Source organism: Haemaphysalis longicornis, unplaced genomic scaffold (assembly GCF_048455015.1).
Source record: "Haemaphysalis longicornis isolate Haplotype H1 unplaced genomic scaffold, Haemaphysalis longicornis Haplotype H1 scaffold_1, whole genome shotgun sequence".
In the NCBI taxonomy this organism is placed as follows: domain Eukaryota; kingdom Metazoa; phylum Arthropoda; class Arachnida; order Ixodida; family Ixodidae; genus Haemaphysalis; species Haemaphysalis longicornis.
The window spans coordinates 358,131,681-358,157,703 of NW_027526203.1; the positions used below are offsets into that span (position 1 = coordinate 358,131,681).

The 26,023-nt window shown below is 47.6% G+C and overlaps 1 non-coding gene and 1 pseudogene across 1 annotated transcript; both read right to left on the reverse strand.

The window, feature by feature from the left end:
- Positions 1–1,221: 1,221 nt before the first annotated feature.
- Positions 1,222–24,113, reverse strand: LOC144160068 (zinc finger MYM-type protein 1-like; annotated as a pseudogene).
- On the reverse strand, positions 12,966–13,038 carry Trnaf-gaa (transfer RNA phenylalanine (anticodon GAA)). The gene has a single exon. It is a non-coding gene; the product is annotated as a tRNA-Phe (tRNA).
- Positions 24,114–26,023: the final 1,910 nt, after the last annotated feature.

A 26,023-nucleotide genomic window follows, 5' to 3' on the forward strand; every position in this document is an offset into this window, starting at 1 on the left:
AACCACAACAAGGGAGGGACGGCGCAACAACAACAAGCCCCGACTATGAGATGCTTCGCATCTAAAAGATAAGGCAGGCTACAGCTGCATGTTGTTTAAGAAAATCCGCGGAATGTTTCCCACTGGCTCTCCGCAGTACCCTATACTCGAAGTTTTTTTGTTTATTATGACCCTTTAGCATTTTTTATGTGGTTGTGGATGATGGTAACAATGCCGTAACTGTATCGAAAGCGTACCGCTTATGTCCCGTTTGTTAACAGAGCAAACGCATGCGAAACACGGAGGCGCGTGAGGCCATGACGCCCGTCCTGCGCAGTGGAGGAGCGCGCAGCGCGTGTACACACCAGGAGAATTGAGGAGAGACGCGCATACGCAGTGGAGTAGCCCGCAGCGCGTGTGCACACCTGGTTTATACGGCTGTGAGGAGGAGAGGGAAGCGTGCTTGTCTCGTGGCGGCCCAGGAAGACACCGGCAACACTGTCGCTCCAGGAGCCATTAATGGGTAAGACACCACCGGGCGTTCAGCAAGCCGAGCATGCGCAGTGGGTGTGTGGACGGCACAACAACAACAAAAGAGGCACATAGCCCCGACCGTGAGATGCTTCGCATCTAAAAAACTGACACGAAACTCTTCCTCTTTTGTCCCAAACAAGGATTCATCCGCCCAGTTCCGGTCCATTCTCTTCGATATGTTTCGTCTTTGAACGTCGGAGATATCGATTTCATTCGCTCTGCAGACGGGACAAGCCTCCGAAAAGCATCTTTGCAAAGGCTGCTCTATCATGCTTCTTTTCTCGCAGTGCGTGTTGAAGGTTTCTGACTTCCTTAATTACAGTAGTGAGCTTATCCTTGGGTCCCTGAAATGCTCTGCTAACCTTCAAAATAAGTTCTAGAAGAGAGTGAGCAGTTTCCATGCAGCACACAAAGTCAAAGCGTATCTACTGGGAAAGGAGACCTTCGCCTTTTTTTATCGTCTCTGGGTGATGTGTAAACTCCACAATCTTCGTTGCAGCACTTGACAGTTCAGTGTAGCTTTCACGAACGGCGTTTACAGCTTCGGCACGACATACCCACCGGGTCGTAGACAGCGACTTTAAAGTTCTTAGCTTCGGGCCTACAGCTTGGAAATTTCGTTCGAATACAGCATGGCGTACAGAACTGATTTTAATGAAGTTGTACGCAATTTGAAGAATGCCATTTGATCAAACTCCGTTTTCCGCTCTACAAGCATCTATCCACAAGCAAACGGCTCAAGCAGTGCGTATTGCAGTTAAAATACACGAGCTTGTTGTTCTTCTCTTTGCACTTGGTTTGAACATCGGATATGTGTCCAGATATACATATTAGAAGCACCGTCAAAGCAGACGGTGCTTACAGAACGCCACGAAACATTGAGGCGAGTAATCCCTGCTTGTAGCGTAAAAAACAAAGAGTCGCTGTCTAACTTCGAGCACCAGAAATATATCTGGCCTATATTTAACCTCGCAGAAATACCTCGCAATAACAGAACGTTACTCGTGACAACCACATTCACGTGTCTCTTTACATACGCGCGAGATCGTGTTTCCTTTGTATGCGCTGGATAATCGAAGACATCCTGGCTGCATGCAGCGCCTCCAGCATATAGCTCTGCTCTGCATCCTGTTGCTGGTGTAGGAGGCGTTTTTAGGGCCTGACTATAGGTGATCCCCCAGCGCAGGGTCATATTTCTTTAAGAGATTAATCATCTAAAAAACAGGCCGTGCTCTGCACTTTCGTCCCTCTCACTGTGCCCTCTGAATGGCATGCCACCTGAAAAAACTACGGCGTCAGTGAAGAGCTTTAGCCCCTCACGATTTTGTTCCCGTTTTTACTTCACTCCAGAGGCTCGTTGTTCGAAGCCTTCATCTAGCACTGAAGTAACCTGTATGTTTGCCTTGGAGCGATTTCAGGATAAGATACTATTCACATGACCCTCAGTCTTTTCATGCTGATTGAACTTCTCTGTCGCTTTCCTCCAGTTTCGAAACTTAGTGGACACTTATGATGGGTCCGAATTCCCCTTTGATATGCCTCTACACCGGTGGAAATGCACGACAACAAATGCGAAGGGCAGCGTCTTTAGCTCGACTGTACTCAAGCCAGCAAAACGTTTGAAACTAGTGCACACACAGGCTGCGCTTTCGATTATTTGGGTTTTGTTTGTGCATAGCTGCTGAGATGAGGCTGGAAAGGTCCGCGTGCTTGCCTGGCTCTCTTGTCCACCTCGCAAATCGGCATTGCTAGCGCCGAGTCATCATTCGGGCTCGTGTGATTCTGGTGACACTACACAATAAACTTATTCTTCTCTATTTTTTGAAATGTCATCAGAAATTTTGAGCCCTTTTCTAGTAGTCAGGGGCGGCCAAGGCCCCCTTGGCCCCCCTCGTATGCACGCCTATGGTAGGAAGGATATGATTTAGAAGGAAGCTCGAGTCATGTCACAGCTTCCATACGTCATATCAACAACGCTCAGAAGCGCTTTGTTTCCAACTAGCTCATCCCAGACGCCGGATACATTAGGTAAAAATACTGACTGGTGTATCTTTGGGAGCCATGTTTAACATGTTCCTCCCCCTACGTGGCGGAAATTACGGTACTTATACTGCATCTCACAAAGTGGTTGCAACACGGTGAAAGCCACAGAGCGTGCAGCGGTCGTGTCCCTGCGAAGCGCCGTATAGTGCTCTCATTGCACATCCTGTTTCTTGATTGCACGACTAAAATAGTCATTGTTGTGCATACTGATGTAATTCAAGACCCAACACGAATGTTGGTCTTGTATGCTGGTGGTTTGTTGGTTGTTTTAAGCGATTTGGCGTTAGTACATGCGATTTGTCTTCACTTCAGGCAAGGAAAGAGAAGTTGCTAGCAGGACACTCCTTCTCAATCTCTGCCAAACATTTAGCACCAGTTTGCATAGTGGTATCATGCTAAGTGCTCTCAGCTGTTAATGTAGAAATTAGTGCTGCTGCGGCACAGTTAATGTAGAATTGAGTGCTCGCAGTTAGTAATAAACTGCTGGCCTGTGTATTTGAGTGTAGTTGACGGCAATAAATCTGATGAAAAGTATTGTGTAAGAAACACACATTTAATAACGTTCTTTTGTATCTCCGAAAACGAATGCGTGCACTGGGCCAAAAATATATGTTTAATTTATACCGAAACTAGACATCGCAGCTGTCAGGTACACAGAACTGTCATGAGTGTCCTTTTCAGGTCTTCTATGACGTTTGTTGGACGTCATCGCGATGAAATAGGAAATAAAGACGGGCTGCCATCTGCGAAGCCACAACAAATATAATATCGTTATTCCGCTCGCTCGTGGCGTACGCTGTACTGCAGCCACGTCAGGCAGCCTCCGATGACAATACTATTGCTTTACTGAATTCATCACGCAAGGACTACTCGTCATCCCAACGTGACGCCTTAATGAAATACTGAGTGATGCGGCATCAAACAAGCTCACACAGATGATGGCATTTAAGCATAGCCATTCCAACTGAAATGGCAGCATACTGCATACTGTGCATACTTCGCGCGTGTTCTGCCTTCTGCGTGCACGAGGCCGCTGGCGGCCTCTAGTAAGGGCTCGAAAAAATACAGCTCCCTCGAGTTACCCGCGAACATTCGAGCCGTGCTCTCCTAGGCATTGTGACTTTCAAACCGAAATTTGACGGGGTGGTCTGTGGACGTGTTTTATTACGAAGAATACCCCTGCGCTATCTGTAATTGGTGGATGGATAGCGGTGGCGTAATCTTGCATTCTAATGACGCTATTTCTTCATCAAATAACCGTGTCCAGAAGCTCGAAACCGCAATTCGCTGGTCGTGCTTTGATGGGGTTGGCAATGGCTGCTTAAACTTGTTTCTTGATGTCTGAAGTGCTTCCAGCAGACAGTCTTAAAGCACTGTATAACTAAATGTCTTAAAAGGTGTGTACTGGACTAACGCGATATAACTCGTTTCCTTGATTTCAATCCAAAACTAGTTTGGTTGCAAGAAAAATATATAATGAGTTAAGATAATGAGCTACGTATACAGTTAAATAAGTAATTACCGTGTTTATACATCAATAATTAGTGAATCATATCACACGGCTGCTTCTGTGCACAAAAGATCCTCACGTGTGATATTACTACTCCATTTTGGTCCCGCGTACCAAGCGATGTGGCGCTACCTATTGGACCGTTAGAAAAGTGAAAGACGCCGTCGCGGAAGCGGGGATTTTTAAAGTGCGTAAGTGTGTGAAAGTCTCGCAGGTAGACATGGACTACTTCACAAGGTTTCGACCTTATAAGGTCCACCTTAGCCTCGAGTGGACGTCAGCCTTACCATTAGAGGTTAAGCTAAGGGGACGTCAGAGGATGCGATCTTCTGGAAGAGTGCGTCCGATTTGATCCCCAATTCGACGAGATTGAGATTGTGGTTAGATCTGAGTCGGAAGCGAGGTCCATGATCATGATGGTTGTTTTTTGCGCGTCGAGAGCACTCTCTTTCGATTTTTATTGTGGAGGACGAACTTAAGCGCACCTGTTAAGCAAACGCCCTTCAAAGTGCTTTCGCGTGACTCCCAATATTCGTACACAATAATTTGGTTACGCATTCCTTTCAAACCCGACCTATTCTACACGCAGAAGACGAAACGTTTTTCTGCTTTCTTCGCAACCACCCAGTGTCACTGTTGATATCGTATGCGAAAATTCTGCCGGGTAAACCATCAAATCAAAATGAGAGTTTATGCAACTCAGCCACACAAAGGCTATACAGTCGCCCTTGCAAGCGCCGCATAAACCACCCGAATGTCGCAGCCAACTCATGCTCTCGTTGAATACGGTGCACAGACGTGCGGTGCGGGAAGGACATGAGATTTGTCGTTAGTGTCCACCACGTAATTCGGGTAAAGGACGTAACATAGCCTCCAAAGCTGCTGCCAGAGAAGCCCGCCACCTACAGTGAACCTATTTTCTATTTTCTATTTCCTATGCCTATTTTCTATGCCTATTTTCTAGAGAAAGAGGAATAGAGAGAGTCAAGGCTTTTTTTTTTAGCAGAAAAACACTTTCGTCGGTGTTTACAATCGCCCAATTATTATCTGCTCAGTGTTAAAGACGTGGACAAGAAAGCCCTTGAAAGAGGTGAACAGGAGGATAAAAAAGAAAGAACAAAATGATGAAGAAAGGAAAGAAAAAAAAACTCAGTGACATCTTCTCATTTCAGAAAGCCGCGGGCTTTCTTTGCTGCTCAGTCCTCGATTGACCACGAGTTCCTGCTTCTTAAGTTTGCGAGGTGGACAGCCCGCTCTTCCACTGCGCTGGGGAAGCGGATAGTACAGCGCAGGACCGTAGTCAGAATTTTTTTCGGAGGGGGTTATGGGTTATCGGAAGGGAGGGGTTTTGCTGAAAGGGACACTTGGTCTCGCTCAAGGCTCAGGACAAAGTATATGAAACCTGGAAGCGCAGGGGAAATGACCAAGGCAATAAAAAATGAAGTGAAAGAATCAGAGATAACGACCTGGAAAAAGAGGATGGATGCAAAGTAGCCCTTAGATACATACAGAATCGGGAAGCGGGAGATCACGAGGGAAAGAGTTCTTTGATAATGCCGAAGGGAGTGCATTGCTTTTTGAAGCCCGGACGGGTTGCTTGCGGACAAAAACGCTTATCCGCAAGCCGGTACAGGAATAACTGCGCGCAGGTTGCGACAGGGAGCCAGAAACCATGCGACATATTGTAACGGAGTGCAAAGGTATCCGTCCAGTCTTCAGAAAGGAAGACAATACAACTTCCATTAGCCCTTGGGTTTAAGGTTAATGGAAAAGCGGATTGGACAGAAGTTCTGGGAAAAGAGCTCTAGGAAAAGAGCGGAGAACAATCTGGGACATGCAAGCATAGAAGTCAGACTAGCACAAAAATTCCATAGTTTTTTTTTTTTTTTTGGCGAGGTGATTGTACAGTGGCGTATCGACTAAGGTCACTGTGCAACGCCACCCCGTTACAAAGGGGAAGCCGCTAAGCATCATCATCATCATAATCATCGGCGGTCGCTTGCGGAGTGGCGTGCGCAGCTGCGGTGGCTGCGCGGCGGGCTTGACTTTCCGTATCGTTCAAGCTGTGTTTCGGTGTTTTCTGCTGCCAGAGTTCATCACGAGGAGTAGACATTACGTTTCAGTTTCGCGTTGTGGTCGTCACCGATCACCAGCCGCAATGATCGTTGTGGAACTCATGGCGTGGAGCTAGCCGACGCTGTGCGCGGAGGTTGCGGCATATATGTGATTTTTCGATGAAAAGTCTCTGCGAAAGGCAACTTATAGTGCACCGTGTTTTCTCTAGCCAGAAAGGCAACGTTTAGTAATAAATGTGTTTGTTACACGTAATGGCTATTTTGGCTTCAGTGGAATAAAAATACATTTTTTATTCTTATGCTGAATGTATACATGCGCAATCAGGGTCGTAGCCAGAGGGGGTGTTTTGGCGCCAGAACACCACCCGAAATTTTCTGAGCGCGGCATCCTCCCTCCTCCTACTTTCGGCCTTGTTTTTTTTTTTGTGCATGCTATTAAAACATCATATATTAAATGCAAAGCATCTCTTGCTCTCGGTCCGTCGTCCGTCGTCCGTCGCCCGTCGTCCATCCATCCGCCGGCCCAGGAAGACACCGGCAACACTGCCGCTCCAGGAGCCCTTTAAGGGAAAGCGTGCTCGTCTCGTGCCGGACCAGGAAGACACCTGTAACACTGTCGCTCCAAGAGCCATTAAAGGGTAGGACACCACCGGGCATTCAGCAAGCAGAGCATGCGCAGTGGGGGTGTGGACGGCGCAACAACGACATAGCCGCGTCGCATCTAATAAAATTACACCATCTTCCCGTAGGGGAACCCTGAGTAGTATGCGAAACAGCCATGGGCTCAACGCAATTTCCCATTTCGTAGTTCCGGTAAGTGAAAAGTGTGGTAGTTACCATGGAAACCAATCTGTAAATATAACGGTAGCTACGTACCTCAACCTAACGGAAACGACGAACTGAAAACTAATGGCAGCATTTTCAATCTGTCGACAGCATTTTCAATCTGTCTGTGCCAAGCTGCAATTAAAAAATTGCTGCGGTTTTGATTTGGTTAACCGTATACAGTTGATAGCGAAAGCTCCAGTGCCCTGATTGTTGAGGTGGGGTGGAGGTATAGTTTCCAATGATATACAGACATGTTTGCAATTCATGTTTTGCACTACTTCTTCAACATCATTTTTCCCTTCATGGCGTTTTTTAAGCATCGCCGCTGTACGAGCCACCACAGCTGGATGTTCGTATTTCTACTTCGCACACGGCTCTGCATCGCTCGTGGCCTCCTGGCCTTCCTTTGTGGCATGCGCTTATCGCTGCGGCAGCGGCCTCCTCGCCTTGCCGCGCACGTCTCAATTCCCTCCTCACCTATCTCTCGCCAGAAGGGTTGCAAGCTGGGCTAGTTGGAAAGACATATTGTTGGATGAAACCAGCACCAACTTAAACAAAGACAAAGGAAGTGGAACATAAGCTGTATCATTGTGCGTTTGAGAGAGCATGAATTGTCATGAAAGGGCCCCCCATCATCCCAACTTTCTTCACATTGTACTAAGTGCCGCGGATGTAAACCTAATTTTCCTGCCACTGACATTTTATTTAGGCACCGTGAACAAACGCCCCGCGAAATTATGGAAGCGTTTTACATAGCAGAAGGAGTAGACAAGTGTGTCAGCCAAGCAAGCGTGTGTCTCCATGCCAAAGAGATTGCATATCTGCGTGGGCCTTGACTGTAGCCGGTGTCCATGTAGTCGCCTTATCGCCGTGGCTTTTGTAAAGTTTTTTTGCTCATGCGCCGTGTTTTTTTATTGTTTTGTGTTTAGTGTTTATATTCACACTTCTTGATATTAAATTTTACTTTTCAGACGAGTGACTGTCCTTTTGTTCACCTTCCTTTGCTGTTTAAGTTCGCGCTGGTTTCATCCATGAATAAGTCTATCTTTCCCCGGCTGCCTGTCTCTCCCCACCATCGGGGCGCTTTTCCGTGCTGGGCGCTTGCGGAAGAGGCTGCGGTTTGACCTCCAGCTTTCAAGGTCAAAACTGGCCACCCCGCGAAGAGCGCCCGAGGTAGCGTAGTGTAGCTTTCGCTACAAAAACTTCACGTAGACGCTGCTCCACTCCACGATCCCACAACACTTGCATTACGGCCACCGAAGCCTGGCGATAAGACAGGCCCTCGTGGCGGGGCGCACTCTGGCGGAGTTCCAGAGAAGCGCATGGAGCGGAGAACAAGGTATGGTCGTGCCGTCGCGCCCAGTGTCAACACCCAAATATATTCTTACACCGTGCCCGTGGCTTACGACCTGCGAACGTGAATTCGGGCTTTTTGAGGTCGGCTTTACTCAATGGCGTTTAGCATACAGCTATAAGGCCGAACGAATCCCCCTTGGCCTACCTATAGACCTGCGAACGTGAATTCAGGTCATTATGATCATAAGAGTGAATAAACTTTACTGTATGGCGTTCAGATCAATCATCGCACGTTGAAGTCAGTTATTTCAAGCTTCGCCTGAAAAAAAAAAAAAACAATTTTATTGTGCACAGTAGTCACTGAAATGCGGCCTGTAAATTCAAGGGTTTATTTTACACAAAAGAGCCCGTGTCAGTTGTCCTTGCGCCCCCTTTTCAATACGAGTAACGTTTTCGTAGAGTCGCCGCTGTTGACTGACCGGCGCCTTTCATCATCCTTATAAAGAACAGCCTGTTTAGGTCCCCTGCAGGACGACCACCTCTCCCACTGACCTCCAACCACTCCTGTCCTGCGCTGCTCGAGTCCATTCTTTCCCCCGGATTTCCTAATTTCATCTTTCTACCTTATTACTGGCCTTCCCCTTATTCTAGACCCGCTTCTTCGTGTCCACAACGTTACCCTGGTGGTCCACCGGTTGTCATTTCTTCTCACTACATGGCCAGCCCAAGTCCATTTCTTTTTCTTCATTTGAAGTTCATTTATCCATTTTATTTGGACCGACGCCTCTGGGGCCATTTAATTATTTCGCACTTTTTAGGGGTTCACGCGTGGGACTATTCAGGCGCATCCTTCAGGGGGATCCAGCAATCGTGAGTTTGCGCTCGTCTTTCTTGTCTCGCTCTCAAGTTGCTCCTTTTTTAACCACAACACGAATCCCTCAGCGAAGAACGTGTTTCGCTGGGGATAACGGCGTGCTCAAAATCGTTAGGAGTTCAAAAATGACCCCTTAAGGTGTACGTGAAGCTTAAAGAAGGTGTGTACGATCGTAGAACTCAACTTTGCCCGTCCAGCCGGCCAAGGCACCAATATTTTCTACAGCATGCACGTTCTTCATTCGCGCACGTGAGCAGAGTGCGTCCCGAGACAGATTGTTTTTTATCTTCAACCCTGCTGGCGTTAAAAAAGTTGAAAAACAGAAGCCATAACTCCGCGGCAATCTGTAATCGAAATGGCGGCAGATCAGCTTTTGAAATCGTGATGGTTATTACATCTGCCTCACTTTTTTGGACTTCTTCTTTTCGCCGTTACCCAACACGATGCCGAGGGTTCCTGATCTTCAGGCTTTAAGCGTTCCACTAGTACGTAATGCATACTGCGCTGCATACGTACTCTTCACTGTGTGCCTGAAACGTGTGGCCTACAAGGGACAAAACTACATCGTATTATCAAAAGACAGGACCTAAATAATTAAATAAAAAAACGCAAAACTTTTATCCGTGTCTTTTATAAACTCAAATACTGAAAGTCATAGAAATACGAGATTTTGTCAAGAAAAACAATTGCTGCGCAGTCATTCAGGAATCTGTTATATGCCGATTATATTGCTGTAACCGGGCAAGTCAATTTGATATTTGAATAGTATTGTGTTGTTTTTTAAAAAAAAATCTGTATAAGCTACAATTAGTAGGGTTTCAGACGTATTTAACAGCTCCAAGCGCATGTAAAAGTTTTAAAAAGACAAAAAATCATGAATAGTGCTGCCTCAAGAAAACGCTGGGCTCACTTTAAAGTAAGTGTCCAAGAAGCTTGTCTTTTAATGCTATAACACGCTGGTCACGTTGCATAAATCTAACTGGGCGTGAAATGTTGACAGAACTACAGGTATTACTAACTTCTTTTTGAACTTCGTTTGTAATCGAAGAGATGCGACAGAGTTAGCTACGAAACCTGCCTTAGGCGTCGCTAATATTGAAGCAAACATAATTCCACTGGGATATTTGTGTTTATATCGTCATGCACATTAAAATGACGAAGCTTGTGTTGTCTTTCCAATGCGACAAAATATGGCAATCTCCTGAATTGAATCTGGTAGGAGTGCTACTCCATGTGTTTTTCAGGGCATCACACAAAGGCAAGCAATGAATTACAGGTTTGCGTCGGGTTCGCATAGAAAGCGACTGTCACTGCTTTTATCCACGGACTTTCTTGAGGCCGCAGGCTTTCCTGAGATTGGGGGATGAAATGTGTTTTTCCTTCCGAACAACGTTTTTATTCTTTGTTGGAACTTGCCATCCTCAAGAAATCGCTTGCTGGAAACCACAGCACCCTTCTTCAGTGGTTCCTCGCCATTTTTTTGGCCGTTCAACGATTCATTGCAGATTTCCTCTTGTTCAGCGAAGTAATGCGAGCATATTGCCGCTTCCCGTGAGTAAAGTGAACATGGAATCGAACAACAGCGTAGTACTGTTAAGTCTGTGCAGTTCATATGCCCATTACCAGCGAAGCAGACATGAATCGCGCACAAACCGTACATCGACACGCTACCCTCAGCGCAAAATCTGCAACAGAGAATTAATACGTTAGTATGCTTACTGACTAGCAGGCGACGCTGTTGGTACTTATAGGCTTATCTCACGGAGAACCGATATTGAGGCGAGATGTTAAAGCCGTGCTCCCTGGCTCCTGATGTCAGCTTGTCGACTTGCACCGCCGTCGTCTTCTGCACTCTGTTTAAGTGCGGCTGCAGCTCCTGTGCTCGCACCCGCCTTTTTTGACGCTTGATACATTGCAAGAGCGATTTTACTTTAGTTCAATTCTATTATGGCCTTCTGACGACTTTATATGCCCTCGATCTGCATATCGTCACAAATAAATTAGCCCGACATCAGGGTAGCTTCTCTTTTTAGCTTATTTGCGAGTTCAATGCCTAGAGCTGCCTGATAAGTATTCAAACTCCGTAGGCTTCAATTAAAGTATTTTTGCTATGCTACCAAGAAAACTCAACAGCTTCTAATACTGCGCAGCAAACATAGAACGCCAGCAATCATATTGCACAGAAGTGTTTCGTTTCGCTGTTGAGTTGTATCAGGCTAAGGTTACTTCTTTACCACACATTTTTTTTTAAATGTTTTTGTGCCTTCATCAAAACCTTCGTTGGAGGTTTGAAGAGGTATCAGAGGCTCCTGGAAGGCCCGCGCTGAGCTTCAGGCTGCATAACACCGCTTCCTTAGTAACTGGCTCTTGTTGTAGCGGCGTGCAGGGAGGGTAGATGTCAAGAACGTGCGTTGTTCATGCACATGTAAATTAGGGAGAAGGTATATGGTACGTCACCACGAAACAACGCAGGCAGAGTTGTCCGCAGTACGTGGATGCTGCTTTTGCCCACTGAATTTCTATCGTAGCCAACGTTGGCATAATTGACAAGCTCTTTCCAGCTCTGGATATGACGCCATTAAAGGCTTCAAATTGATAGTCGCTAACAAATTCGAGAAATAGTATGCCTGCCCGTTACCTAAACAATAGTAATCTGATGAGATAAATGAATATGTACAGGGACTTTATTGGGCATCTTTGTTTGCACGCATTAATAAAGTTAATAATAATAACCTTCGTAATAATAATGAAAAGGTTAATAATAATGTTTTCGGACGTTAATAACGAGTAGTTGCCAAATTTGTTAGGAGGCTTATTGAATTGACGAAAATGACTTGCTCTGTTGGGTGCAGTTTCATTACAGCGCATGTCTGAATCTGGGGCAGAACTAAATGCGGATTGTGAAAAATCTAACGCAAAAGTTACCTTAGAACTGAAGAAACATAGTTTTTGACAGTGGTTTTGAACAAGTTCACTTTTATTAAAACAACATCATATTGTGTAAATAAGCCATGACGGTGCACCGCCAGAAAGGGTAGACGTCGAACACCATGGTGACTAATAAACAAAAACTTGCTTTAATTAAAGACACAACACATAATAAAAAAACTGTGCCATTCTCAAATCTCTTTCCTATGGTGTATACCCCGAAATATCTGGCTAGGCTGAAGCTACAATTGTTTCGTGAACGAGTCGGTTGTGGCAGCAGTGACCTGTTCGCGCACAGCCTCCGACTTTCAGCCGATCACGTTGCCGGTATCGGGCTCGAGCCCCAAGGTTAGCCTCAATAAACACCCATTCGCTCAAAGCCAGGTATAAAACCTGCATGCACCTGAAAACTAAGACTGTATCGAACCACGCTCGCGTTATTTGCGACCCTAGCGCATGCCGGCATACGCACATGAGATGGCAACGCAAGAGCGTGGGATAAAATATTTTCGGTCATTCCAGTACGTTACAAAAAATATGTAAACTATATTTTGAAATGGTAACAGAGAATACCTCCTGACAGAGCCTAAAAACCCCTGCAAAAAAAGGGCCTGGAATTATTTTTACTCTTGCATTTTCTCGGTTGCCGGGCGTTAGCAACCAGTTAATTCTCTATGTTTCAAAGCCACCTGGATGCAGAAAGTGAGGACCAGAATAACCGCATCAAGAAGCGGGCCTGCCTTATCACGCATAGCACACGAGAATTCGCAAAGCAGGCGGTGCTTCCCCGGAGGGCTAACAGCGAAACAGCCCTTTTATACAGCACGACTTTAACCTGTTTGAGTAAGCTGAAAGGTTGTATTACGATACAAAAATGACTGGAAGAAGAAATGACACGTGCCGAAACCCGGGATCGAACCAGGGAGCTTTAGATCTTCAGTCTAACGCTCTCCCAACTGAGCTATTTTGGCTGGGCGAGAGCTGACAGCTGTTTTCACGAGGACTGCAATGACGGCGAATCAGTTTTTTTTTTCTTTATTGCCTTGTTACCTGTGAGCCAAAAAAACGCGCTCGGAAATGTCAATTGATAAAGTAACGTCAGGGTGGCTTAGGCTGACGCTGGTGCTTCAATATTCGTTCAACTTGAACAGCTCTTCGAAAATGGGTATCCACTCAGGTTCAGCCTCTCGCACTTTATACATTTCTACAAAAAGATGTACCGACTTTTGAAATAGTCCGGTATTCTTCTCACATCAACGTCACTGTATCTCGCCGCCAATCTGTTCCGCCATATGATGTGCAGTCTTAACAGCATGACGGTGTTATACGGAATTCAATTATCATTTTTTACAGAGAGGAACCTTATACCCTGAGGATCCAGCGGAATTTTTTTTAATTGCTCTTTGCAAAATATACCCAAAGAATACGCCCCCCCCCCCCCCCCAAACAGTCTAAAAAACGTGTTCGATCGTCTCCGGTTTTTTACATACAAAGCAGTCTGGTCCCCATGGAACAAACAATTGTTTTTGCTCCATCCGTGTCGTTACCTCAAGTGTACCCGTGTGCATTTTGAAAACAAAGATTTTCCCGCCAGATGCAACAAGTGTTTTTTTACCCTTTTCAAAAGTTCCGCTCGATTCCCAGGGTGTACACGCTTCGGTACAATGGTATAGGCAGCACTATGTCTACAATATCTTTGTACAGCCTTTTTTTCGTGACTGCACTCAAATAATCAAGAGAAACGTGCAGTGAGGAAACGAAAAGACAAATCACTTCTTTGAAATAGCCCTTCACTCCACAGCTCAAATAATCGGTGGTCACGGCATACTCTTAAAGCACACTCCCAAGCCTCAATTGACAGATCGTTCGAAGAAAAGAATCTGTGACATTTTTAAAACGGAAACCTATTAACCAGTTGCCCCCAAAACAGATGAGTTAATCCGAGACCACCTTCTCGGACTGGCCGAAAAAGATTTGTTCTGCTTGTTCTTTCCCATGTTGAACCCCACACGAATACGGCAAATACCCGACGAATCTTCTGCACGTTTACTCTAGAACAATGCAACACTTGAAGCACATACCAAATCTTGCTGGAAAGAAAGAAATTGCAAACAGTGGCACGTGCGAATGCAGACAGTCCCCACCTTTTCCACTTGTCAGCCTTTTCGCGAAGCATAGCAGCTTGCTCTCTCCAATACGGCTCGCTGTCCTGATAGTACAACAGCGGCACTTCCAAGTGTTTAACAGGGCTAGTTACCCACTGCATGTTGGTGAATATGCCTGGAGTTGCAAGCCAGTTGCCATGCCCAACGCCGCCTGTATAAACATTGCCTAACTGGTCGCGCACTTTTCAATGGGAAGGGTACGGACGCTTAGTTAAGGTGCTCATCAGCTACGTGGCGTGCGCCGGGGGACATCCCGCCTTACGTCACTGCTCGCGAGTCGCGAACGCTGCACCCACTTCTACGACGTGTGCCTGTCAGCTTGCCTGTTGGGTTTCAAGAGCCGTTTCGCTCACATCTTAGCCGCTACGGGGCGCTAATTCTGGGGCGCACTGGGTATCTCGGGCAACGTGTCGCTCGCTTCACACTTGCTGCATTTTTTCGAAAAATAACTGATTGAGGCGGTACTGAAATAGTGTAAGAACATATTAATTGTCGCGTAGACAAATAGCGAACAGAAAAACGATATTTTCGGATGGTGCAACCATTATTTTACTGATATTTGTCTCTCTGGAGGATTTAAGGAACAAAAAATTGTGTGCACAGTTTTTGTTCCGGCGCTGACTTCTACCATCACTTTCCAAAAATATTACGTGCTTGTAAATTTGAGAAGATTATAGAAAACAAAAGAATAAGCAGCTGACGGCCCAGCCACGCTGTCTAGGCGCTTCTACAGTACAGTCCTCAGTTTTAAACGGCCGTACCGATGCGGAGTGCGAACAGCGGGGACAAAAAAAATTCCCCCGCATTTCCCCGAGGGGGAGAATGTGAAAGTGCGAATGCACGGTTGTCGGCCCGCTTGCGGCGCTTGCGCTCGGCCCCCGCAACCCACCGCCTCGCCGCCTTCTCTTCCATCTCTTCCATCGGGTTTGTAGTATCACGTGTACACCACGCAGTTATCAAGCCGCTATAACGCCGCTGAGTCGCCAACGCACGCCGCTGACGACGTAGTTTGAATGCGTTAAAGATATAAGGCGCGTCACTAACACTGATATCAGCGTCGCGTCCGTGGCTTGGTCGGTAGAGGGTCGCGCTGCGGCCGCAAAGTCCTCGGATCGAAACCTGGCGCCGGATGCTGTTTCTTTTTTAAATATAGAGGAGCACTGCGGACGCCGCCGCCGCCGCCGCCGCCGGCGGTGGATGGTTTGGGGTCGCTTATAAAGTGCATTCGCACTTAAAACAAGGCCGAAATGCAGAGGAAACAGAGGGGGGATGCCCCACTCAGAACATTTCGGGGCCTGTGATCCAAGTAGGTAAGCGCGCAAAGCCGACATCAGCCTGCGGCAGCACAAGTCATTTTGCGTCCGTCGCAAAGGCGGTTTTATCAGCGACAAACCAAGACAGACAGGCATGGTGAAAAACAAGAAGGCGTAGGAGCGCCTCCTGGGGAACGCTAAAAACTTTGAACTATTTTGCATAGTTTCCAACAAGCGGCGCTGGCCGATGGACATGAAAGCACGCAGGAAGGCTACGGAGCGAGAGAGAGTAGGAGAGAGCAACAGGAGAGCGGCTGTTTGGCCATTTTTCGCTCACGCGTTAGGCAATGATTATACAGGCGGCGTTGCCATGCCAAAACCCTAAAGATTTACCCCAGTTGACTGAACTGCCACTGGCTTCACAGAAACGTTTGACCACTTGTACAACCTCAAATACACTCTCGTAATTTGCACAAAAAACGCCAACATCATCCGCGTAAGCCAGTATTCTAACTTTAGCCGCATGGAGTAGGAAACCTTGAATGTTCTCACTCTTAATCATACTTAAAAAAACTCAATAAATATACAGAACCAGAGCGGGCTTAATAAAGGGCTGGTGAAGAGCTTTTCAAAAAAAAATTGTTGGGGGCATTACATTATGGTTTTCCCGACGCTGAATTCGAAAAACATGTTTATTTTATGTGTAAATACACCCAAACTATCTTTTTTCGTCAAAACAAACGACCCCTGCCCGCGGGCGCGGTGAGAGCCCTGGCTGCCTTTCGCGATTGGCTGGCGGCAGATGACGTCATATTCGGAAGTGCCGGCGCTGCGGGGACCGCTCGGCCTGAAGATCTCATTCTGTTCCCGTTCAGATACGGGCTAGAAGGTCCTCTGGTGAATGGAGGGCTCACACAATCTTCCCTTAGAATAGGAGAGCCTGAGGGAAGTATAAACACAACAGGTTCGCTCCCGGCGAGCTCTAGAAAGGGGTTCATCCCCGACGACTCATGGCCGACTTGTTTTTCGGGTGCAGGGAAGTTGCGCAGATATTGGTTCGCCGCTTTCACTACCAGCGCTAGCCACAATTCCTAGCACAATTTTTTAACCCACCATCATCCCCATACTCGAATGTGGAACTTTGTTTTTACATTTGGACAGGCGGCAACAAGCTCTGTGCAGCGGCCTGCGATGCGCACAGGCAGCGCGGCCGCTGCCGGTCGCCGCGTCGCGCAGAGGTGCTGGTGCCGGTCAGCGGAACGTGGCATTGCTGCACATACGCATGTTTTAGAATAGGGGAGCCGAACTTTGGTCGCCCCCCCAAAAGGTAGAGGAACCCAAGCGCAGCACGCTGGTCCCCGACGAGCTTTAGAACGCCTTCCCCAACAGCTCCAGCCGACTCAGGTTGCTCGGATCGCCGCTGATGTTGGGAACTTTAGGCTTAGCACCAAGGGAGCTAGTTGGACGCCGCTGTCTCTACAGTTGCGAATGACTATCCTTAACACAGTTTTTCACCACGCTATCATCCCCTTTCTCGCATGTGGAACCTTATTCCTACGTTGATAGTCATTCTAGCGATCGGTGCTGTGCTCATTCTTGCGCGCTGGTAACGCCATCCATTGACCTCTCGCCGCATCTCGTGCTCGGGCAGGTTCGTTTGTGGCCGTCGACGAGCCTCCGCGACCGGTCAGCGCTCCGCATCGCGATACAAATTCGATCACCTCTTTCGAAATCACCTTGTATGACAATCCCTAGCACATTTTTTCACCACGCTATCATCCTCTCTTGCACGTTTACCTTGCTTTTCGCGACGGCCTTGTTTCTGGACGGCAGCGAAGGGCGGTCGCTGCCGCGGCATGTGTGGTGCGAGCCGTTTCGTGCGCCGTACGGGCATGCCCGACCGGCGAGTGTGCGGAGCTCTTCCGCGCGCAGAAAACGCTTCATGCTTTCAGCTTGCTTGATTTCTTCTTAAAATCTACCTATTCAGCTAAGCTGTCGTCACAGCCAACAACGTTGATCGGGAAAACGAAAGCCCAGAGCGCTGTGGTCCCACAAATTTTCTAATTCCCTTATAATAATGGATCAGGAACGAAGCACAGAGCACCCGACGACACGGCCTGCCCCGCGACTACTCGTGAAGGCAATGTAGTAGCCACGGGCGCTCGGGTAGGAAATCTAGAATCACGTAGTAGCATTAAGGTTAAAAATCGACGCGGAAGCAACTCTAGACAATGATGATTAATAAGTGCAGATTACACGCCTGCTTAAATCGGAACTTCGCCCAGAAAACTGGGACACAGCGAAGCGGCGGCGCACGCCGCTGGCCGTCTTCCGAATATGACGCTACTTCCGGTCGCTGCCGTTCAGTTTCTCGCTCTTCCGGCGATGCGGCAGGGAGCGGTGGGCGGGGCGTAGGGTCAACTTTAACGACGAATACTGCTGTCCCCATGCTAAAAATGACGAAAAAAATTTTACAGGCACAAACTGACCAGTCTAATCATTGTAAAAAGTAGACTTTTGCCCGGTTTTAAAAGCACTTCAGTAGCCCTTTAAGGGGCATCCCTCCCTCGCAGACCATTCCGCTTATATTCGTTTACCGTCATGCTTGTTTATAATCATGCTTGTATGACAGCGAATCAGTGGCATAAAATTAAGCGTACTGAACGGAAAAAGGAAACACGTGCCGAAACCCGGGACCTTTAGATGTTCAGTCTAACGTTCTTCCAACAGCTATTTCGGCTGGGTGAGAGCTTACTGCTGTTTTCACGATGGGTGCAATGACGGTGAACGAGTGGCATAAAATTAAGTGTATTTAGCTGAAGAAGGAAACACGTGCCGAAACAAAGGACCTTTAGATCTTCAGTCTATATCTCCCAACAGAGCTGTTTCGGCTTTTTTATTTATTGCCAGCTTGTCACAGGACCCATTCCAATAACCCAACACGTGGTGAACAAGTTTAAAACCAGCAGCCTCACTTATACTGCGTCATTAATTAAAATTTTCTTAGCGATGCGAGGCTATCTATTATATCCATCCATTCAGGTGGGTCTACTTGCGCTCGGTAGACTTCCCTAATATATTTTACGCACTCAATGAAGTAATCCCTTACCGGTCTTGCATTGAAATCAGCATGCCTGACAACCATTCGAACTCCCCACAAACTATGTAAGTTAAGTAGTATGAACATGTCATAGGGCACGCCTCCTTCGTTTTCTGTTGAAAGGCACCTTATAAGCAGAAAGTGGCAAGTCCTTTTTTAAAGTCATCTGTAGGATGTCCCAATGAAAAACTGCATCCCAGCAGTCCAAAAAAGTTGCGTTCGATTGTTTCCGCTTTGTTGCACAAACGACAGTTTACGGACCCGTGGACAAATAATCCCTTTCCTCCAACCGAGGATTCACAGGAAGCGTTCCATTATGCAGCTGAAAAAAGAAAGTTTTGCATGATGACCTAACTTGCATTTCGTTAACTCTTTTGAGTACATCCATTCCCTTCCTCATTGGGTTCAGTGACCGGTAAGGTGGCACTGGCAAACATACATCAACAAGGTCCTTCTACAATCTTTTTCGCGTCACAACCCTCAGGTATTCCGTCGTAACTCGAACTTCGAGCAGTTTGACAGCTCCTACAACTTCACTCAAGAATCCTCGCACACATACTTGGTTTGCATTGCTTGCTGACACTAAAAATCAAGAACATTTGATAACCTTGCATGCATAACATCGTGACAAAAGGGGTCACTTTGGTGTCGAAAGAACATAAACCGCGCGACCACTTGCTGCAGAAACAAATGAACTAGGCCCAACCCCCCTGCCTTCACTGAACGAAAAAGATTCGTGCGACTAGTCGTTTCCCACGGGGACCACCACAAAAACACTGCGAACACTCTATGTATCTTTTGAACAACAGTTCTGGACATACACATGACTTGCCGCACATACATCACCTTCGCAACAAGGAACACATTACATACGGTTGAGCGAACAAACATAGAGAAGTATCGTCCACCCCAAATAAGGGTTTTCCCTCGATTAGTCTCAATTTGCTCCTTCCAATATTCTGGGTTTCTGTAGCACTCGAGTGGCACACCTAAATACTTAACCGGCCACATGTTCCATTGGACATTTGCGAATACAGTCGGGGTGGTTTCCCAATCCCCATGCCAGAAACCTGAGCATTTTTAGATGCGACGCTGAGAGGAGCATCTTTTGCCGGCGGCCCTGTCCTGCGTCCGTCGTCGTTGTCGTCCGCGTCCGCACAGCTGCGTCTCTCCTCCGCTCACCCATCTCCTCTCTCCGATAGCGAACGCTCTCGCCCAACATCTGCGGGCGCGTGGCGCAGCGCACTCTCACTCCGCCGGTGGGCGGCGCTGCGCGCTGTGCGCATGTGCAGTACTCTCTCTCTCCGCGGTCTCCTCTCCTTCGGGTGCGTGCCGCGCTCCGGCCGGTCTCTCAGTCGATGGTCGCACGCGCTTGCGCTTGCTCTCTCGCAGTACCGACGATTGCTTGATGCGACGGTTCCTTTAATAAAGCCTCCGTCTAAACGACAACAACGTCTCTCATTATGCTCAAAATTACGCCCGCATCCCCTCGCGTGGAACCCAACGATGTGATTGAAACGCAATTCACGTTCACAACGCGTTTCACGCAATTCGACTAATCGACCCAAAGGAAACACCCAACGGAACCCCCTTCACCGTCGCATCACACCAGGGTTCCCGCGAGGGGAAGTTGGCGTAATTTTTTTTTCCAATTAATTTCGCTACCAGACATTTCGCAAAATAACGAGGCTTCATCTGCAGTCTCCTCCACACTATCAGTGTCCTCGCAAAACACAGCAATGTCATCCGCTTACGACAATATTTTCACTTCGCTTGATTGCAGCTTAAACCCGTGCAGCCCCGCAGGGTCACCTTGCGTTTCAAGGTGATGGTAGTGGTGACACCACGGACCCCGAGCCCATGTGGGTTGGACCCACCCACGCCCTGGCTGTGCGTGGCTGAGCCGTGTACGGGGAAAAGGAAATCCTGGTGTCTGAGCCAAAGCCGGGGTTGTTTTGGACCTTCACGACCCCAGGTATTGGCAAGACGCCACTTTGGCCCCCGCTTCTCGCAGACGGTGCCCCCGGTCTGACCTGCCCGGGGGAAATCAGCCAGTCGCCTTTTCCTGCCTCCCTCTCAGCTCTTTCCCCTTCCTATCTTCTTTGCTACCCCTGTCCTGCCATCTCTTCTTTTCCTCCTTTCCACACATTTCCAGGTGGCGAGGGTTAACCCTGGGTAAGGACTCAACCTTGAGGACTTAAACAAGGTTATAGCAGCTATGTATGGCTAACACGCATCTAGTGCGTTCCCAGGTTGGGCTCGGTGGTGGGCGGCCAGCATTGCTGCTGAACTGATTTCACTTGTTATGGCAACAAGATTTTCTGCATCCCATGATCGTCCTCCAAAACGGGGGCGCAACGAAGCATTCCAGCAGTTTTTCACTCCGAAAAAGTCAGAAAATTTTCTCAAGTTCCACTTCATGCACTGAAAAAGAAGGCATGTCAATGAGACGTCTGTCACCTTTCTTGGTAGTCAAAGTTCTAAAGAATGAGCTAGGCGGCGGCTATAAAGTATGCAAGTTGGGAAGCAGTGACCTTCTTTTAGAAGGACAAGACGAGATCAGTGTGCCAAGTTGATGAAAATAACCACTGTTGGTGACAACCATGCAAGCATCACTCCCCAACGATCCATGAACACTACCAGAGGTGTTATCTCTGACGAAGACTTTGTGAACTTGTCTGAGCAAGAACTCCTGGAAGGGTTCTTGGGCCAGGATGTTGTGAATGTTCAACGAATCGAAATACGTAGAGTTTGGAAGGAAATTTCGTCCAAGCATGTAATCCTCACATTCTCGACCAGTGTACTGCCCGAGTCTGTCGAGGCAGGCTACGTTAAAATCCCTGTCCGTTTGTATATTCCAAACCCCCGACGGTGCTATAAATGCCAAAGATTTGGCCATGGTTTATTGAACTGCTGAGGTAAGGCAGCATGTCCAAAGTGTAGCCTTCCCGACCACTCGTCTGACACCTGTGAAGGTCCACTCCACTGTGTAAACTGCGAGGGAGAGCACGCCGCGTACTCGCGATTGTGCCTGCAATGGAAGAAAGAAAAAGAAATAATTCCTCTGAAGTATAAGGAACACATTACCTTTAGGGAAGCACGACAGAGACTGTTCCTGACATACACTAGCTTTGCCGATGCAGTACGACTGGGGGCGGCGCTACACTCGGCTGGGTTCCCATTGGAACCCTCCCAGCGAGGCGCCTCCCCAAGGGACACCTCAAGCCCCCTCAGTGCCGGTGGCTAAGGCCACCGCACATGCCACAAAAGAAGCGTGAAGGGCTGCCCCAGCACCCCTTGATGCCAACGCTAGGCCCCTTGCTGGCACTGCAGTGCCGGTCCCTGCTGAGAGGCAGGCTTCCGCAACCAGCTAGCCTAGCCCTGCTGTCGAGGCTTCGCAAGAAGCCATGGACACAGCACCAAGCTCTCCGGTGCGCGGTACGCCGAGAGGGCACGGCACGTCCTTTGACCGTGCAAAGCAAAAGCCACCTAGGGTCACGGCTCCTGGAAAGGTGTCTTGAGCCTGGGAAAGTGACAGCATGGCACTTCCTTAACCCTTGTTCAGCATAAGCTGATGGTAGCTGATAATGCAGTCCAATGGAACTGCAAAGGCCTCTTGAAAAACTTGGACGATATCTATGATTTGCTGTCACACCACCAAATAAGTATCCTGTGTCTCCAGGAAACACACTTGAGGGCAAAGCAGACAAACTTTAAAAAGGACTATTCTGTATTTAGGAAAGACAGGGATGTTTGCATGCCCCTCCTCTGGAGGAGTTGCGATTATCGTGCAAATGAGAGTGCCATGCCAGTTCCTATCGCTACAGGCTAGTTTAGAGGCTGTAGCCATACGAGCCATTATCTTTAATAAACTGGTAACAGTATGTTCGTTGTACATACCACCAGACCACGCACTCTCTAGTGTGCAGCTTGAAACATTAGTTGATCAGCTGCCGGAGCCGTGTCTGTTAGTTGGGGACTGTAATGCTCACCACCCACTCTGGGGGTCTGCACGCACTGATGTTTGAGGATGCCTCTATGAAAAGTTTTTGCTATCATCAGGAGCTTTCATTTTGAACAAGAAAGACCCAACATACTATAACACGACACATGTCACGTACTCCTGCAGAGATCTCGCCGTAGTTTCTCCATTTCTGTTTCCAGCACTCCAGTGGAAGGTGATTAATAACATTTACGGAAGTGATCACTTTCCAATCCGCCTCAAACTTTTAGACAATAATAAAAACAACACTCCGTGCCCAAAAAAGTTCAAGGAGGAGGCCACAGACTGGAAAAAATTCAAAGAGCTCTCGGAGTTTCACTATACACTTGTAGACCACCTTGATATTGATGAAGCTGCAGAGACCCTGACCAACCACATAACCGAAGCAGCACTTAACTCTATTCCACAGACTTCTTCTAGTAGCGCGACTAAGCCAGAACCTTGGTGGAATGATGATTGCAGGAAGGCCCATAAGGAACAGAATAAGGCGTGGGGTGTCTTGCGTAGGTACCAGACGACCGAAAAACTGCTACTTTTCAAGCGGGCAAAGGCCAATAGCAGACGGATTCGTCGTATTGCAAACAGAGAAAGGTGGAATAATTTTGGGTCGTCAATCACATCATATACTGATACGCGGAAAGTGTGGAGAAGAATTAAAGCACTTAGAGGAAGCAACACAGTTACGCACCTTCTGGTCAGCACAGGTGGAGACACTTTACAAGACCAAGCGAATGCTCTAGGGGAGCATTTGGGTACGTATCAAGCTCAGCTCGCTATTCAAGTAATTTCCTGAGACACAAAAAGTCGGAAGAACAAAAGATAATACGTGACAAAAGGCAGTCTGATGTCCGGTATAATTGCCCATTCCCCATGCAGGAGCTGAAAGCTGCCCTTGCCACTTGCGGGAAATCAGCACCAGGTGCACACGGAATAACATATACTATGATTAAGCACCTTCACGATGCCACGCTTGAAGCACTTTTGCTGTTGTTTAACAAGATATGGCATGAAGGACAATTTCCAAAAGAGTGGAAAGAAGCTATTGTGGTGCCGATTTTAAAGGAGGGGAGAGACCCAGCACTTGCAACAAGTTTTAGGCCAGTCGCTTTGACCAGTTGCTTAGGCAAAGTCTTGGAAAAAAATGATTAACCGCCGCCTCATGTACTTTCTTGAGTACAATGGTAATATCGACAATCGCCAGGCGGGGTTTCGCTCTGGGAGATGCACAACGGACCATCTGGTAACTCTTGAATCTTATATTAGAGATGCGTTTGCACACAACCAGCATTGTTTATCCATTCTCTTTTATTTTCTTTATCCTCTTTTATTTATTTATTTATTTATTTATTTATTTATTACTTATTTATTTTATTTATTTATTTTTATTATCCGTCTTTATTTTCTTTATCCATGACACAGCATGGCGTTATGGTATTCTTAGGGATCTGCAGCGTATTGGTGTTTGCGGGAACATGCTGACCTGCTTGCTGTCGCACAAATAAGTGCGCCAGTCCCAGTCCCCCATCTCTGATTCGCCTGAACAAGTTGGTGCGGCTGCACCTCTCCCAATTCGAGGCCCACACGAAAACAGCAAGGACTCGATGCAGCTTTTGCACATTTGTACGTGAACAGTGCAGCACTTGCATCACGTACCACAGTTTACTAACGAAAAACAAGTTGCACACTGTTGCCCTAGCAAAGGTTGACAAATAAGCCCCCCTCCACTTGTCTGCCTTTGCTCGAGTCTCCTGTGTTTGTTCGTGCCAGTACGGCTCACTATCTTTATAAAACTGTAGTGGGGCACCAAGGTACTTTACGGGGGTTGTTAACCAGCTTACGTTGGCAAAAGTGTCAGGGGTTGATTGCCATTCTCCATGCCAGAACCCCAGGCACTTTCCCCAAATTACAAGGCTACCTGTGATTGTGCTAAACTGTTTTGTTGTCTCAACTACTTTAATAATACTTTCTTTGTTCTCACAGAATGCCGCAATGTCGTCTGCATAAGCCAATACTTTTACCTCGGACTCATGCAATCGGAACCCTCGAATTTCGACATCTTGGAGGATACGCAAACACAATGTTTCAATATAAATGCAGAACAAAAGTGGGCTGAGGGGGCAGCCCTGGCGCACAGAGCGTTGCACGTTAATGGGCGCTCCCAATGCCTTGTTCACAACTAACCGCGTGGTGCAATTCCGGTACGCCATTGCTACCCCCTCTTTGATAACAGAACCGACGTTGATATAGTCCAAAATAAGAAACAATACCTGGCGCGATACACAATCAAAGGCCTTTTCAAGGTCTAGCTGAAGCGCAGCAACGCCTACATGCATGGCATCGGAACACTCCAGCACACACCTTGCCTTATGTATATTGGTGCAAATAGACCTTCCCCGTATGCCGCAAGTCTGATGAGGACCGACTATTTTATGTATCACTCCCTGGAGCCTACTTGCTAGTATCTTCATAAATATTTTATAGTCCACGTTCGTAAGTGAAATCGGCCTATAAGACGTAACCTGCTTAAAGGGGTCCTGAAATGCCTTCCGCCGATGCATGGATGTACATGTAACCAAATAAAGCAATGTATTAGCAATCTCCTCCTGCAAGAATTTTGTTAAAGCGATGAGTATTAGCTGAGAAATCGTAAATCAAAAACCGCGAATTATCGTCGCGCCGTATTTCCTCCTCCTTTCAACTGTTTCTTCGCTGTTGGCCTCCCCTCCCATGATGCTCCGCTCCTCAGCGGTGACGTACTTCCGCTATTGCGCTCCCACAGACTGCCGTCTGCTACGGGCCAGCTCTTTCGGCTTTTTCATCTCCGTAGACACCATGGACACAGGCTGGAAAAGCGAACGAATGACCTGGCCGCATGTGTGCGGCCTGGCCTCGCCCTTTCGCGGTGCACGTAGCTGCAGTTGGTATCGGCGGCGAACTCGCAGCCGCGTGGGGAGAATCGTGCGCTCGTTCCCTTTGGTGCACCGCGCACTGTTATTTACCCAAAAAGCGCGGTCTCAGATGTGGCCCCGCTGGTGCCGGGTGTTATTTTGCGGTGGTTGTAATTCCTACTACCGGCGGCATGTGAAAAAAGACATTTTCAACCGACACAGAACCCGTGCACAAAACGCGCCGGATCGGATCGCTTTATCAGCGGCGATGAACGTGAAGGCGAAGAGCAAACCAACGCTGCACTCGATCAGCGAGAACCCGTGTTCTGACAAGCTGCACCCATGTGTTGCATTCAACACTGACGGGAAAGCGTTTGTTTGGACTTGTTTGGATAGTCGTAAAATGTCCAAACACTCCGGCACTCCGCTAGCAGATCAGCCGGCGAGACATTTCGGAAAACATTTGACAGATGGCGCCGTATGCATTAGTGTGTCGCTACGCAAAACTGACGAGACGCTCTACTAAAACTCCCATCGCGGTGTCACG